At 42.9% G+C, this 16,277-nt stretch overlaps 1 protein-coding gene across 5 annotated transcripts in view; it reads right to left on the bottom strand.

Annotated features, from left to right (window-relative positions):
* ST3GAL6 (ST3 beta-galactoside alpha-2,3-sialyltransferase 6) overlaps positions 1–16,277 on the bottom strand; it is a 104,459-nt gene that overhangs the window by 71,949 nt on the left and 16,233 nt on the right. For all 5 annotated transcript variants that reach the window (XR_008555601.1, XM_054714031.1, XM_054714028.1 and 2 more), the window contains exon 2: positions 11,113–11,268. The gene's annotated coding sequence lies outside the window, so the exon portion shown is untranslated. The remainder of the gene's footprint in view (positions 1–11,112; positions 11,269–16,277) is intronic.

The raw sequence follows: 16,277 nt of genomic DNA, 5'->3' as shown, positions 1-16,277 counted from the left end.
GCCTGTTTTTGTGTTGTTGTTGTTGTTGTTGTTGTTTTTAATTTATAGCCCTGGTCAGTGTTGCTCAGTTGGCTGGGCATCATCCTGTGCACTTGAAAGGTTGCGGGTTCGATTCCCAGTGAGGGCCAGGAGTCAGCAGGGCAGGTTCAATCCCCAGTAGGGGGCATGCAGGAGGCGGCCGATCAATGTTTTGCTCTCACATCAATGTTTCTCTCTCTCTTCCTCTCCCATCCTCTCTTCCTTAAAATCAATTAAAAATCTTTTTTTTTTTTAATTATAAGGTCCTTCAATATAGCTGCATTTACCAAAACAAACAAGTTTTCCAGTTCTTGACACTAAACATGACAGATGCCAGCTTCTTGGCTGCAGCTGCTCCTAAGACCAGGCTCTCTAGACACCCTTTACAGTTTATATCATAGAAGCAATTGTTCATCTAAAGTGTGACTCGAGGGCCTCAAGGGAGAGTAGGACTTATTGGCAGAGATCAAACGTTTATTTCCTAAATTATATTTAATCCAATATATGAATAACCTATATCTGCAAAAGTGAGCTCAATCCCGGCAACAGTTTTTCCTTCTCTTTAAAAATAAAAGTATATTTTATTTGGTGCAGAGCTTTAAAACACTTGTATGTCCACTTCACTTGAGGATCAAAACAAGCTTGATAAGTGGGTGTGCGGGCACGACTTTAATGCGTGAGGGAACTGAAAGTTTCTGAAGTGAGCTGACCCAGGTCACACAGTCTGGGAGACAGAAATAGACGGACAGTCTGACCACCTGTGCGCACGGTTCTATTCCTGGTGCCATCCTGTCTCTCAAAATAAAAGGCAGGAGGAGAACTCGAAAGAGAATTCTAATCTATAACTTCCTGACAGTGCTCCGCTGGCAGCGAGGGTTCCAAAAGGGTAAATTCAGATACTGGCAAAAGGGAAGTGGCCCCGGGGCAGCGTTCTCCAAACTGACATGGCAGGTGCCTGGGTCAGCACCAGCCGGGCTAGTCAACATTCCCTCCTCAATCTGAATCCCCTCAGGTAAGTGCTTTGAAACAAGCACCTTCCAATCTGGGTCTTAAGCCTGCTAACCTGTGAGACACACTGCTCTGGGACTTTAGAGCCTGGAGGAAAAGAACCAGGGAGGGAAAAAGGATTTACTCAAAGACAGAGACCACAGCAGATAGTAGAGTGGTTATCCCACTGGACTGAAAGCTCCGAGAGCAGGACTGTCTGTCTTATCATTTTGTTTCCAGCACTTCTAACAATGCCTGCCACATAGACGATAAGCAGACAGTTGTTGAAGATAGTTGCAGATGCTACAACTAGATGCTTTGTATTAATTTTTTACCCCAAATGCTTCACATTTGGAAAATGCCCCGTGAATAATGGCTGATGAGAATCTTAAGATATGTGAGTGCTTAGCATGTGCTAAGGCCTGTGATAAGTGCTTGGGGTGTATTATCTCATGTAACCCTCACAATTGTGAAGGGTGTGGTCGACTTACAGCTCATATGTACAAATGAGGAAACTGAAGCGCTAAGAGCAGCAGTCACTTTCCTGCGCTGATAAGCAGCAGAACCAGGATCAAACCCTTATTTCCCAGACCAGAGCCAGGCCTCTCTCCCGATGTGAGCTTTTTTACAAATGCACATCCTTCTGATACCAGACTAACATCACAGAATGTTTCTCTAATTCATCTATCCCATCAGCTCCCTGAGCAGTATCAATTCTCGGGGTTGGTGAAATGGAAAGCTTATAGTCATAAACTGTGCTAAAATAAAACCCAATTACTCCCCAGCTTGTTTTTCCTGATCCCATTCCTCTGGATTTTAGTAAATCCATTAATTATTTTTCTCCATGGTTCTGTTGAATGTCCTAGACCAGTGGTTCTCATACTATAGTATGCATAAGAATCAAATTAGAGGGTGCTTGGTTCATTCCATGCATACTCCCGAGTCCCAGAGCAACCATGAGAACATTACTTATAAAAGCCAACAAAAAAATCTAATCTAATAATAGACAAATATGCAAATTGACCGCACCTTCGCTACACCTAAGCCATGCCCACCAGCCAAGCCACGCCCACCAGCCAATCAGGACGAGTATGCAAATTACCCCAACAAAGATGGTGGCTAATTTGCATATCAAGACAGCGTCGAAAGAATCCAAGAGCTGCAGAAGGGAGTAAAGCTTCGAAGAAGCAAGCAAGCCGGGGGGGGGGGGGGGGGGGGGAGGAGAAGGGAGGAGTGAAGTCAGGGCTGGGGGCGAAAGGAAACACAGGCGGGCTGGAGGAGAAGGCGGGGCAGGCGACAAGGGAGGAACGGAGGCGGGGTAGAGTGCAGCAGGAAATCCTATTGCAGGATTTTTCCTGCAACGGGAACGCTAGTAACCTATAAAATGTCACTTGAAAATGGCCTTATTTTTAGGCCCTTCTAATGTTTTTTTCAACAACCTACTAGGACAGTGGTCATCAAACTGTGGCTCTCGAGCCACATGCGGCTCTTTGGCCCCTTGAGTGTGGCTCTTCCACAAAATACCATGCCCCGGGCGAGTCTATTTTGAAGAAGTGGCGTTAGAAGAAGTTTAAGTTTAAAAAATTTGGCTCTCAAAAGAAATTTCAACCGTTGCACTGTTGATATTTGGCTCTGTTGACTAATGAGTTTGCCGACCACTGTACTAGGAAAAAAGGTATATTCCGCAATAATCCTGGAAGCATTGTTCTATTCACCAAGTATAGAAACCCTGTGGGCATCTCAATATCATGCAACACCAAGGAATGAAAGCCCCTCAGTTTCACTCTTCACGAATCTGAGCATGTATGTACACACAGACCCAGCCTGCCTGGCCTCTCTGTGCCAGTTTCCTCTAGACCTGGCTACAGGCGCTTCCTGATGCCCACATATAGTCTCGGCCCCACTTCCAGCTCTGGGACTGATCCCGGCCCAAGGAAAGGGAGCCTGAGGAGCCCTCAAGTAGCTACTCAACAGGCTGGTCAGGTTCCTGCTGACTCCACACTGTTTGGACATATCTGCTAGACCTGGTTGTCCAGGTCCCTGACCTAGAGCGTCTTTCTTCAGTGTCTGCATTCCTCTCCTTCAGCCACCCAGCAGCTCTGCAGCTGAACTTCAAATCTGTTAGTAAGGAGGATCCCAAACCATGTCCTCATCCACTCTGTCCCCATAGGCTCTCTGCTTCCTCGGTGACAGATGTCCTGCTCCCCTGATGCTGTCTCCTCTCGCACCCAAATGCACTGCCGCTCAGCAGCAACACCCAGTAACTTGCAAAGTTGTGCCCATTAGAAAAGGACATGCCCTCTGTTTTCACATAGCCCCACGGCCACATTACCTTGGCATGGGCAGGATTTCAGCCACAACTTTCCCCTTAGCCAGGTGCCCCTCTTCACAGCTCCTCTCCACAGCCTTACCAGGGGGCCCGCTGACAGCCTGTGTCCATCCAGCCCTGGGAGAGGCCCTTCTCCATTCGGGTCTCCACCATCCTCAGCTCGCAATGACCTCTCCTGAAGACTGGCAGAATTTGGCCAACAGGTCTTACATCCTGCCCTCCTTCCTCTTCGTATTCATGACTTGGTTTATGACTAGTCTCTGCAATCACATGCCCTTGGGAGCATTCGTTCCAGCTCTAGCTGTGCATTAATATCTAGATTCTGGTCCAGCCCTATGGGTGCCCTAAGCCCCCCAGACCTAGCCATCTTCATACAGACAAGCCTTAACGGAGACACAAAGGGCCCACCATGACAGACGGAAAGGCCTCAGTCCTCCTTAACTCATTTACCACCCCTCTTTTAAGTGTAGGCCTTACTACTAGTTGGATGATCCAAATGTGTCCATGACCTCATTTCCATACCAAGGACCTCTACCCTCTGGTGTTGATGATCCTGTGAATAGTGGCACAGGTCATTAAGTGCCTCCTAAATGCCTAGCACCGCCCTAAGCCCTTTGCACACACGATGATGACAGCAGGGATACTACCCGCCCCAGGCTGAAGATGCTCAGTTCCCAGAGCAGTGACCAGAATTCAAGCTCAGATCTGTCTGGATTTTTTTAAATTGTACACTGTAGGAAACGATAATTACTGTATTTTTAAACTATCACATCATGAATTTAATATATTCACTTGATAACTTTTTGAAGTAAAGCAAGAGCATATGCATTAAATGGATGCATTTATTAAAATACACTTACTTAGACACATTATAATATGAAAAACTGCTCATTTCACAATTAAAGAGAGAAATCTTAGTGAATCGGTAGTCTAGTTGAAGGGATTTTGCTAGAAGAACCTGAAAATGTTCAATAGGGCATATATAAAGAATAAAATAGCACAAATAAAATTAAGTAATACGCAATATTACTGGAAAAGCTAAATTTAAATATGAGGTGTTAAGCTACTGCTATTTGATAAAAATTAAGGGTGGGAAATTCTGACATTGCTGAGTAAATTAATAGAAAATTATAAGTTGATTTATGTGCCCCTCCCCCACAAAAAAACCCTATTTGTATAATATCAACAAATTGGACCAACTGTACACATTCTGACTGGTTTCTAAATACATTATTATTTTCCTTTCTGCAAAGCAGAAAAACATATATAATTAACTTATTTTCTCTCCTCTTCCCCCAGTTCTGCTAATACAATGATAGGCATCTAGTCTATCACATATACATACACCTTCTCTTTCAGTGTTTGAAGAAAGCCTGTGCTTTTACTAGACTTTCATAGATAGATATGTTCATCTGATTAAAGGTAAGCTGTCACTGTCAAAGCAGATGACTGAATCTTCCCCTGAAAACTGGATGTGCTCACGGCAAAGAATACAAAAAACAGAAAGAAAGAAAGAAAGAAAGAAAGAAAGAAAGAAAGAAAGAAAGAAAGAAAGAAAGAAAGAAAGAAAGAAAGAAAGATGATGTTTCAACAGAATTTTTTTTTAGTAGCACAGTGGGACACACTCAAATCATTCAGCTAATAGCATACTATTCTGGATGCTAAAAATAAAGTGAAGTTCCTGTTTTCGAGCTTTCTCCCTTTAGATTCAGCTACACTGAAAATACACAAACAAGTTTTTAAGAGAACTTCTTATGTTCCTACTGTTTCTTCATATTTTCTCTCAGAGGCGATATTTTCTCTATTTCCTTATATTAATTTCCCACTAATAAGATAACCTCCAAGGAGTATTAGATATTCTTAACAGGTTAATGATTATGGCCAATTTTTTCAACTAACTTTACTGAGATAAAAATTTTCTATAATAAAATTAGCCACTTTTAAGTGTACAATCTGATGAGTTTTGACAAATGCATATGGTCATGTAACAACAACCAAAATCATACTAAACATTTCCATCACCCTAAAAGTTCCTCTTTGTAGTCAGCTCCCTTCCCCTAGTTCCTGTCTCTTTATCTGTTTATCACCGTGGTTTTTGCTTTTTCTAAAAGTTCATATAAATGTTATTTTTGGCTTATTTCAATTAGTATAATTGGAAAAAAATGTCCACGTTGTTGCTTCTACCAAGAATTCATTCCTTTTTATTGCTAAGTAATAGTCCATTGTGTGGCTATACTATAACTTACCAATTCACCAGCTAATAGACATTTGTTTGTTTGTTTTTTCAGTTTTTGGTTACTGTAAATAAAGCTACATTGACCATTTAAGCACCAGTCTTTGGGTGGGCATATGTCTTCATGGGTCATTTGGTAAATGTATGCTTAAGTTTATATGAAAATTTTATATTGCATTCTGATGCCTATTCCTAAACAACAGATTTGCTTCAATCTCTCAGTTAAAAGGAAAAAGCCCCTACCTATAACAATTCAAATTACTGACATAATTGAAAACCACAAACCCCTGACAGAGGCAAGGAATGATCCATCTGTTAATATCTATTGATATCTAGCCCTCATTATGCACGTGTACTCATCTACTTCAGGATATGGGGAACAGTTACACTGTAACAAGGGAGCCAAGTTACACTGTTTCAGACCGAGTATAATTATGTTGTGAGAAGAAAAGCTAAATATTGCAGACCCTGCTACTCCAAGTGGGGTCCATTGACCAGCCACATTGGCATCACCTGGGAGCTCGACAGACATGCGAATCTCCGCTCCCCCCCTTCATCTGCTGAGTCAAACCTGCATTTTAAGGAGATCCCCAGGTGATGGGGGCCCCAGGGGAAAAGAATGATGTGCCACTGAGAGGATCAGGGCTTCACCAGAAATAGTTTTTTAGAAGAACTGGAAGATGGTTCTAAATTCCATGCTATCTTTTTTAAAAGTCCTTTGGGCTTGACCTTTTAAAATTTCCAACCAACAGAATCTTCTTGGAAGACACTAGTGAGACTCTCAGAAAAGTCACTTTCACCATCTAGGGGCTGTTTGGGTTTTCTTTGTAAATCCCCTAGGCATTTTCATTTCTGTGTTGTTTTCAGTCTTATCCTCCCGTTTACGACCAGTATTGCTGTGACACTACCGGTATTTCTGAGAGGAAACACAGAGGTGGGCAACGTTAGGCTTATAGTTGCTCATATGGAAACAATACTAATTAATAAGAATACAAGAGCCCTAACCGGTTTGGCTCAGTGGATAGAGCGTCAGCCTGCGGACTCAAGGGTCCCAGGTTCGATTCCGGCCGAGGGCATGTACCTTGGTTGCGGGCACATCCCCAGTGGGGAGTGTGCAGGAGGCAGCTGATCGATGTTTCTCTCTCATCGACGTTTCTAACTCTCTATCCCTCTCCCTTCCTCTCTGTAAAAAAAATCAACAAAATATATATTTTAAAAAAAAGAATACAAGAATAAACTCTGTGTTTCAACTGTAGGCCTACTTTGGCCCACCCCTGTATAGGACGCCTCTCAGATTTTGTCTGCAGGACACGCTTCACTCTCTGCATCGCCTTCTGACTTGCCAGCCGAATCACCAGCCACACCTTGACACCAACATTTCCAACGACTGCTGTTCACTACGTGGACCCCAGAATTACAGATCCCAGAGCTGGAAAGACTGCAAGGGCTCAGGCCTTTTGAACCGAGTAAGGTCTTTCTTAAGTCACCATAGTCCAGAACAGGCAGCCAAGCCTGAGAAGAATTTAAACTTGCCAAAGGTTACCTCACTTCGAAGCAGCGGCGTCAGCAGCACAGGAGAGCATTTTTCCGTGGATCCTCCTCCAGAGCGATGCCTGCCTCATCGTGGCTGCGCAGTAAACAACCCGCTAATTTGTGTTTCATTCCAGGCCTCTCTGAGCTCTGTGGTTTTCCATTCCTGAAGCACCTCCCTTGCGTGGCACTGCACGGCCTGGGTCCCACCCCTCCAGCTTCTCTGCCTGAGCTTCTAGGTCTCCTCTTCCCCCTCAGCACAACCTAAATGCAGGTGTCCTCAAACTCTTATCTTAACCCTGTTTCCCAAACCCACGTTCTCATTGCTTCTCAGCTACTAGCAATCATCTCTAATCTCTCTTCCCTTTAAGCCAGCCCGAATGCTGCACCTGGCAGAAGATCCGAAAAGCCCAGCTCTCGCTGTGTCACCCGCCCCACAGGAAAACCTTCCGTGGCTCTCACTGTCTGCGAAATCAGCTAAAATCCCTTAGCCTGGCACTGAAGACTTCTGTAAGTTAGTACTTTCATCTTCTCATCTTCTTCTTCGTTCAGTTTCTCCTTTGTAGGCAGCAGCATAATTAGGTGTTAAGGTTGCCCACCTGGGTATAGCCCTCCTAGGTTTGAGTCTCAGCTCTACCTCTGTACAACCCTGGGAGGTCGCTTAACCTCTTTATGCCTCAGTTTCCTCTCCTGTGAAATGGGAATAATGGTGCTACCTAATAGGGCTATTGTAAGTAGTACATGTAAAGCACTTAGGTCAATGTTCGGTACATGGTAAGGACTCTCATAATCTTGTTTTAATTCTTCTATTAAAACTAAGGAAGTACTAGCTGCGCATACACCAAGCCCTCGCTAACAAACTTCCTTCATAACATCTGGGAAAGATCCTACAGAATGCATGGCATCATGTGAATAATAGCTTCCAAAAACTAAGCTGCCACTACAGTGCTCGCTTTCATTCTGCATATGCATTTCAACATTTCAAAGTATCTGTGATGGGATACTTAGAAATGTTACTCATCTTCTTATGAATATAAAATGAAAGGCACTCAAGTTAGTAATAATTCATTTGCAAAACTCATCTTAGAATTAAACTATTTCTGGCTCTAGAAGCCACACCCTTTTATGCTTTTTATAATAAAACTGATCTGAATCTTCATACAAATAAACAAATAACCCAGGTTTTAATCAGCATATCAAATTGAAGCAAGAAATGAAATCCAGAACTCTACAAATAATCTGACTTAGAGAAGAGGTTTTATCTTTCGCTCTGATTTGGATCCATTATAATGTTGAGAAGGATTCAAATATTGTGTTCTAGGCTCAGAAGCAAATCCCAGGATGAGTGAGCAATGTCTAACAAGGTAAGGAGAGCTGAGTGTTCACTGGCCCTGGACTAGAGAATGGGGGCAGAAGAACAACAACCGCCATGCATAGCAAGGAAAAGAGTGTAAATTTTCTGAACACCATGTGACAACTATTTGAGATGCTTTAGATGTATAATTCTTTTAATCCTCAAAACCACCCTTTAAGAAAGGCACTAGTTGTCATCCCTACCATACAGATGAAGACAATAAAGCCCAGAGAAGTTATAATGAACCTAAGAACACCCAAGAAGTAAGTGGCTGGGATTTGACCCGGGACACACCAGAACCCATGCTCTTCACCATCCTATATAATAAAAGGCTAATATGCAAATAGACCGAACAGTGGAATGACTGGGTGCTATGATGTGCACTGACCACCAGGGTGCAGACGCTCAATGCAGGAGCTGCCCCCTGGTGGTCAGTGTGCTCCCACAAGGGGAGCTCAGCTCAGCCAGAAGCACTGAGCCAGGCTCACAACTAACAAGTGCAGTGGCGGTGGTGGGAGCCTCTCCCACCTCCATGACAGTGCTAAGGATGTCCAACTGATGGCTTAGGCCCACTCCCTGGAGCGGGCCTAAGCCAGCAGTTGGACATCCCTTAAGGGCTCCTGGACTGCAAGAGGGCACAGGTGGGTGCAGGCCGGGGTGAGGGACCGAGTGCACGATTTTCGTGCACCAGACCCCTAGTCTTATCTAATAAAGAGGGAATATGCAAATTGACCATCACACCGTAACAGTCAAAATGGCTGCATCCACAGCGGAGGCTGAGTTCTGGTAATGAGCCTTAAGGAGCAATCAGCAGGGACCTGAGGCTGCGCCCCCCGCCCGGTGGGGCTTGACAGGGGACCTCAGGCCATGCCCCCCGCCCCCCCGCCCCGGCACCAAGCCAGGGGACCTGAGGCTACACCCCCTGCCATGCAGGGCTTGATGGGGGACCTCAGGTTATGTCCCCCGCCCACGGGGCTTGACGGAGGATCTCAAGGTGCATCCCCCGCCCAGTGGGGCTTGACAGGCACCTCAAGGGGTGTCCCCTGCCCCAGCCCGGGCCAGGCGACCTTAGGCTGCACACCCCTCCCCGGCGCCAGGTTGGAGAACTGAGGCTGCGCTGCCCGCCTGGCGGGGCTTGACGGGGGACCTCAAGCCACGCTCCCTGGCCCGGGCTGGGGGACCTCAGGCCGCAACCCTGCCCCGGCACCGGGCTGGGGGACCTGAGGCTGTGCCCCCTGCCCAGTGCCAGGCCAGGCAACCTGAGGCTGTGCCCCCTGCCCAGCCGGGCTTGACAAGGGTGGGGCCAGCTGGGTCTTGATCTTGCTCAATGGGGTTGGAACCAGCTGGGTCTGGGTCTCACGCGATTTTGAGGCACCACGGGTGGGCAGGGACTTGACTCTGGGTCCCACAGCACACCCCAGACTCTGACAGGAGGAAGGTTTTCATATACATTTTTACTAATTTTCTTTCATCTCTGACACTTCTATTATAGAGAAAGGGCAAATAGCAATATTAAATTATTTCCTCTAATTAATCCCCTTTTAATGTGCATGAATTTCGTGCACCGAGCCACTAGTTATGTTATAAAGATTAAAAATATTTCCATGTTCTTGATGCCAGGAGATGGAAAGGTTGACAAGAAAGGCAGTTTCACAAATCACCAAGATGATTTCAGCCCCAGTTCCACTAAAGTAAGATGCTTCCTGCAGTGAGAAACCTGAAGACCCAGCCCTACCTGCATCCCGGTTCAGTCTTAGGAGTTCTGCAAGCCCAGTGGCCCGGGACACTGGGGAGGGCTTTGAAAACACTCGTGAATAATTTCGGTTTGAATAACGAAGAGATCAAGAGAATCTCCAGAACTAAATCCCAAAATCATTATAAATGTCCATATTCGCCAGTACCACTGAAGCATCAAGTTCTCAGTCAGTAAGTACCCTTCCTAAAAGGATTTTCAAATAAAACAGTAATGAAACAAATCTGCCAGTAGATTAACTGTTTTCTGATGAATCTTAACAAACCAGAAAGACTGTATGGATTCACGGATAAAACATCGTGCTAATTCCTGGTGGACATTTGAGCTCCAGAGCTTTCTCAGAATGTTTGTAAGTTGAGGTTCCAGGAATACTAAGGAAAATATGCCTAAAAATCACATTAAGGGGCTTTAATAAACTTATTATTAATTGTAGTATTTAAAGATAGAGAGAGAATTCTAGGTCATCCTATTGAGAAAACAAGGCACAGACAGGGCAAGCATCTTGCCCAAAGTCACACAGCTTGTTAACAGCAGTTTCTACAATAGTTGTGATTCATGTAATGTTATAGTTTCAACTTCAGAGTTTTCTTACTTTTTTTACTTCCAGATTGGTTTAAAACATTCCCCAGGAAGACCCCTTCATATTGAGAATGAAAGTAATATTTAAAACTTCCCTAGCTCAACTTTGGGGTATGCTGAAGAGACACTGGTTATATTAACATGAGACACTGGCCTCATGTCAGACTCCTAAGAGGTAAGGTAACAGGCAGGCCTACCTATACCAAGCAGGGGGTATTTCAAAGTCACCTGCTAGAGATGGAAACATCGTCTCATTGTATAAGAGCATTGCCAGTGTTCAAACTTCCATCTAAAAAGTCTGAGCAAGCGGCAGCGTTGCCTTCGCTTACCTGCACTTTTAAGGAATCCGTTCCCCAAAGGCCCTCTGCTCCTTAAGGTGAAGGATGTGGTCAGGGTGCTGGAGCTTCAGGAGGCTGTCTGCCCAATCGTTGTCCCACTAGAAATTATCCAACACAAATGTTGTGCTGCTCCTTCACGTGTAAGTACTGAAATGAAACACAAAAGATGGCATGCTTGTAAGAATGGCTCGTTACCCGAGAACATCTTTAATCCATTAAAAACGTTTTAATGAAGATTATTTTAGCAAACTCACTCCTGACCTGTCCCCAAAATACTTGACAGGATGATGAAATTGCCAAAAAAAAAAAAAAAAAAAATCCAACAGCACACCCGGCAGCACCTATTGCATTACTGTAGTTCATGGCTGGTTATCCACAGGATCCAGCTCCGTCCCCTTGAAAAAAATAACATGTCCAGCTCAATTCACCCAAAGCAACCTGGTAATGAAAGAACCATCTGTCTTATTTTTCAGCTTCTCTCCCCACATACACACAGCTTTATTGTCACATGCGAAGGTGAGAGAAGGAGCTGTTGCTCTGAAAACCCTCTGAAGCGGAGGCGGGGAGGAGAGCGGGGAATGAGGAGGAGGTCAAGAAGAGTAAAAAACAGCAAGAAGAAATGAGGGGAAAGAAAGCGAGAGGAAATTAGTAAAAACAGCAACTAGTTTAAGAATGTGCTGTGGCCACTTTCTCAAAAAAATATTTTTAAAAGAATCTTAAAATACTCCTGTTACAGCTTTTCTGACATTGTTTCAGCTTTTCTTACATAAGACTAACCCCGATACAAAAACCAACAGCAACAAAAAAGCTGCAGCCCTGTACTTCCTGTTTAGTAGAAAATGTTATTTTTTAAAAAAGATATATTGATAAACAAATATGAAAACCTACAAAAATATGCCAAATACTTTATTTCAGAAGCCACTCATGAACTCTAATGTCGTACATACAGAAATAGGAATGCTTTATTATGAAATTCACATAGTAACATGAAAAAATGTTTAGATTCTGCCAAGCAAGGAAAGAAACATTTTAAAAGCCGAGTACACTAAGGTTATTTATGCGTGTTCGATGCGTGTGCGAACACATTACTGAAAGCCGTCAGAGAACAATGAAATCAGGTGATGTGCTGAGTTGTGGATCAAAGATAATTTTTTTCTTAAAAGTTTTTTATTAATTTTTTTTCTTAAATCTAGAATGTAATTCTTAAGACTAAAATCTTAAATCTTAAAATGTATAGAGAGACAGAAAATGCTTATTTTCATGTGTTCCTGCATGCCTTTCACTTCTGAAGTGCTAAGTAATTGGCACATTTACAAATTAGAAGGCAGGCGGCGGTGCTTTTTAGTGGCTATTATTATAATAGAAGTCTCCTCCATGAGACAGAATTGTGAACTTAAGGAAATTATGGATAATGATAAGTCTGTGTCTCGGCAGCATTCTCCCTAAATGTATAGACATACAGCTCCTGAGTTTCTATCATCTCCTACCCACTACTACTTATTACCAGCTTATGTAAAGGTGCAATCACTATATTGAAGTTGGAAGGGCCCTTTAAGATTTTCTAGTCTACATAAGTGAGTAAAGAAACCTTGATGTTATACCAGGAACAACTAACTGGGGGAATGGGAATTTAGTTATACCTGGAAAAGCTTAAATAAAGGGAAGAAATAAGATAGCCCATTCTCGTGTTTAAAGCTATTTTTTAAAATATATTTTATTGATTTTTTTTACAGAGAGGAAGGGAGAAGGATAGTTAGAAACATCGATCAGCTTGCCTCCTGCACACCTCCTACTGGGGATGTGCCTGCAACCAAGGTACATGCCCTTGACCGGAATCGAACCTGGGACCTTTCAGTCTGCAGGCCAACACTCTATCCACTGAGCCAAACCAGCTAGGGCCCATTCTTGTGTTTAGATGGCCTTCCTCAAGGAGAGGCATTGGCCAGGCTCTGAGGTTACCAGTGGTTAAGCCATGGCCGATGAATGGAACATTCAAGGAGTTAGGTTTGAGTTTGGTAAGGAAGAACCTGCTAATGAGAAGGCTAACCCCTATTTTGTAAAACTACTGTTTGAAATTCTCTGCTATTTAGATAGTCCCTTTTTCTGTAAAGTCAGCTCTGCTATTTTTTAGACAGCCCCCTATTCTGGAAAAAATAACTTTGCTTTAGCCTGCTTGAATAATAAGGAAGATAAACTTAGCTGCCTGACCTTGTAGGCCAGAGACTAGATGCGCTCATACTCTCATGCCATGCCAGATGTATTTATTAATTGGGTAGAACTGTGTTGTTTTCGAGGCCACAAGCTTCCAGCGAGATAACCACTAAGCACACATAGGGCTGGCTCTTTAATAAAAAGAAAAATTCTGCTTGTTGCTCTGCTTAGAATTTGAATTAATTTTTCTCTAAGCCCACCGGTGTATATTAAAGTGTAACTCCAAACTCTCTAAGCGTTGCTTGTTTTTTCCCCCCGGTCTTCTGCAGCACTAATATTTAGGTTGCCTAAAGAAACTACATGATGCATTGCTGGATAATGAGTCACTTGTTACTAAAGATATTCTGTTCTGAAAACCACTGGGCCTCCTGCTAGTGTGGCTCAGGTGGTTGGAGCATCATCCCGTGCACGGGAAGGTTGCTGGTTCGATTCCCTGTCAGGGTACATACCAAGGTTGCAGATTCAATCCCCAGTTGGGGTGTGTACAGGAGGGAACCAATCAATGTTTCTCTCATACATCAATGTTTCTCTTTCTCCCATTCCCCCTCTCTAAAATCAGTAAAACATATCCTCAAGTAAGAATTAACAAAAAACATAAAACAATACTTGGGGATTTACTAGTGCTTACTAAACTTTAATGTTCATTGGCATCACTTGAGCCATCTTGTTAAACTTCTGATTCTGGTCCTAGCCGGTTGTTCAGTGGTTAGAGCAGCCGCCCACAGTGGCATATTTGATTCCAGTCGAGGGCACTACCTCAGTTGCAGGCTTGAACCCCAGTCCCGGTCTGGGCGCATGCAGGAGGCAACCAATGGATGTATCTCTCTCACATCAGTGTTTCTCTCTGTGTGTCTCTTCCACTCTCTAAAAATCAATGGGGGAAAAAATAACCTTGGGTGAGGATTAACAAAATAAATAAATAAATAAATTAATTAATTAATTAATTAATTCTGATTCTGATTCAGTAGGTCTGGGAAGGGCCTGGGAACCTGCATTTCTAGCAAGCTCCCAGGTGATGCCAGTGCTGTGGGTCAAGACTGTGGGTCAGTCAAGGGATCAGTCATTCTAATTTCAAGCATTAGAATGTTATTAAAACCAGTGTTTCCCAAAGCGTACAAAGTCCTCTGACCACATGACTTCAAAAGTCCTCCTGATTATCCCTGATTTCTGGGCAGGTGTTTAATAAATAAGTTAAGTGGTTATAAGCAGGGTTTTATGAGTCCACACATTCAAATATCCAAAAAAGAGTTGGTAACTTGGTATCTTGCAGTACCCACTAGGTCATACTTCTGAGCAATAACTAATTTTGCACAATTCTAAGGAAGAGATGTTTTACCTCCTTTTTTTAAAAATGATGCTTTTACTCCACGCTTGGCATATAAATAAGCATGTTCTGATGAATAAATGAATGAATGAATATATGCATTCAAAATGCAATTATTTATGATGTCAGTATACTACAGTTAACAGAGAAGTAGGATGAGAGAAAATGTGGCTACATAGTAATTTTTCCCAGGGATCTGTGTTGTATAATCTCCAAAGGTGGGGAGGGGAAAGTCTCCCAAAGCTATAATTTATAGAGTTCTTTATCAATGTAGAGCCTTGCATTATTTTTCTAACTCTGGAATTTCACCTCCCTAACACCCTCTGAGTCATAAAAATTCCTTTAATGTGTAGAAAGCCCCCATTTCTTGCTTGCTCATGTTTTTGTTCTGCTCTCCCACTTAGTTAATAAATTTGGGCTTGCAATCAGTTCAAAATCCCATGTAATATCTTTCCTGGATAAATATGCTAGTATCTGAACACAAAGACCTTCCTCAGATTTTAAAGCATCCTTACGTTTCTCTCCCAGAGAAAATAAACTCACAACTAAAGGGAACTAGTTTCCTGCCTTTGCTCCAACTCTGAAGGCCCCCCTTCCACTGGGTTTACTGTTTTCGTTTGCTTAAAAGTTAGAGCGTTGTCCCGATACGCCAAAGTTGTGGGGTCGATCCCAGTCAGGGCATATACAAGAATCAACCAAAGAATGCATGGATCGGTGGAGCAACAAATTGTTTCTCTTCCTCTCCCTCTCTAAAGTTAAAAATTAATAAAATATGTATTTTTAAAGTTGTAACATTCTATCTGACTTACAAAAGCCCCTTTTCAAAGTCCTGATTACATCAGTTTATTCTGATTGAGCCTAGCTTATACTGCTTCCTGGGAAGTATCATCTTCTGTTAGTTAGTTCCTCTCTTGCTATTTTTTTTTAAAATATATTTTATTGCTTTTTTACAGAGAGGAAGGGAGAGGGATAGAGAGTTAGAAACATCAATGAGAGGGAAACATCGATCAGCTGCCTCCTGCACACCACCCACTGGGGATGTGCCCGCAACCAAGGTACATGCCCTTGACCGGAATCGAACCTGGGACCCTTGAGTCCGCAGGCCGACGCTCTATCCACTGAGCCAAACCGGTTAGGGCCCTCTCTTGCTATTTTTAAAAGAAAAAAAGTGTGAGTTAAGTGGAGGGCAAAATATCAGATAAACGAATCAAACCTTAAGATTAAAGTGCTGGACATTTTCCTGCTTTCCACAGCAAATGCAAATATGTGATTAACTTATACTGCTATCCATCACTAGATGAGCCTCTAAACCTCTCACATTACACAGATGATGTATTCTTCATTTGGGGTACCTTATAATTTATTATTGCAGATAAACCAATACATGCGATATATATTTTTTTATGAAATTATATAATCCTAGATTTTATTTCCTAACTCACTAGTAGGTTAATGCTTTAGTCAAAGTACATTAAGTCAAATTGATTTCCTGAAAATATTAATTCTGAAAGTTTTCACCTTCTGCAGTAATTTTGTTCATTTAGTCAAAAAATCATTTCCCAATGCCTACTCCAAGCCGAAGAGTGTTTTAGGTGCTGAAGATACAGTAGTGAAGAAGAAA

Source organism: Eptesicus fuscus, chromosome 3 (assembly GCF_027574615.1).
Source record: "Eptesicus fuscus isolate TK198812 chromosome 3, DD_ASM_mEF_20220401, whole genome shotgun sequence".
NCBI lineage: Eukaryota > Metazoa > Chordata > Mammalia > Chiroptera > Vespertilionidae > Eptesicus > Eptesicus fuscus.
The sequence above is the reverse complement of the archived record's forward strand: the minus strand, read 5'-3'. Positions and strand labels throughout refer to the sequence as shown.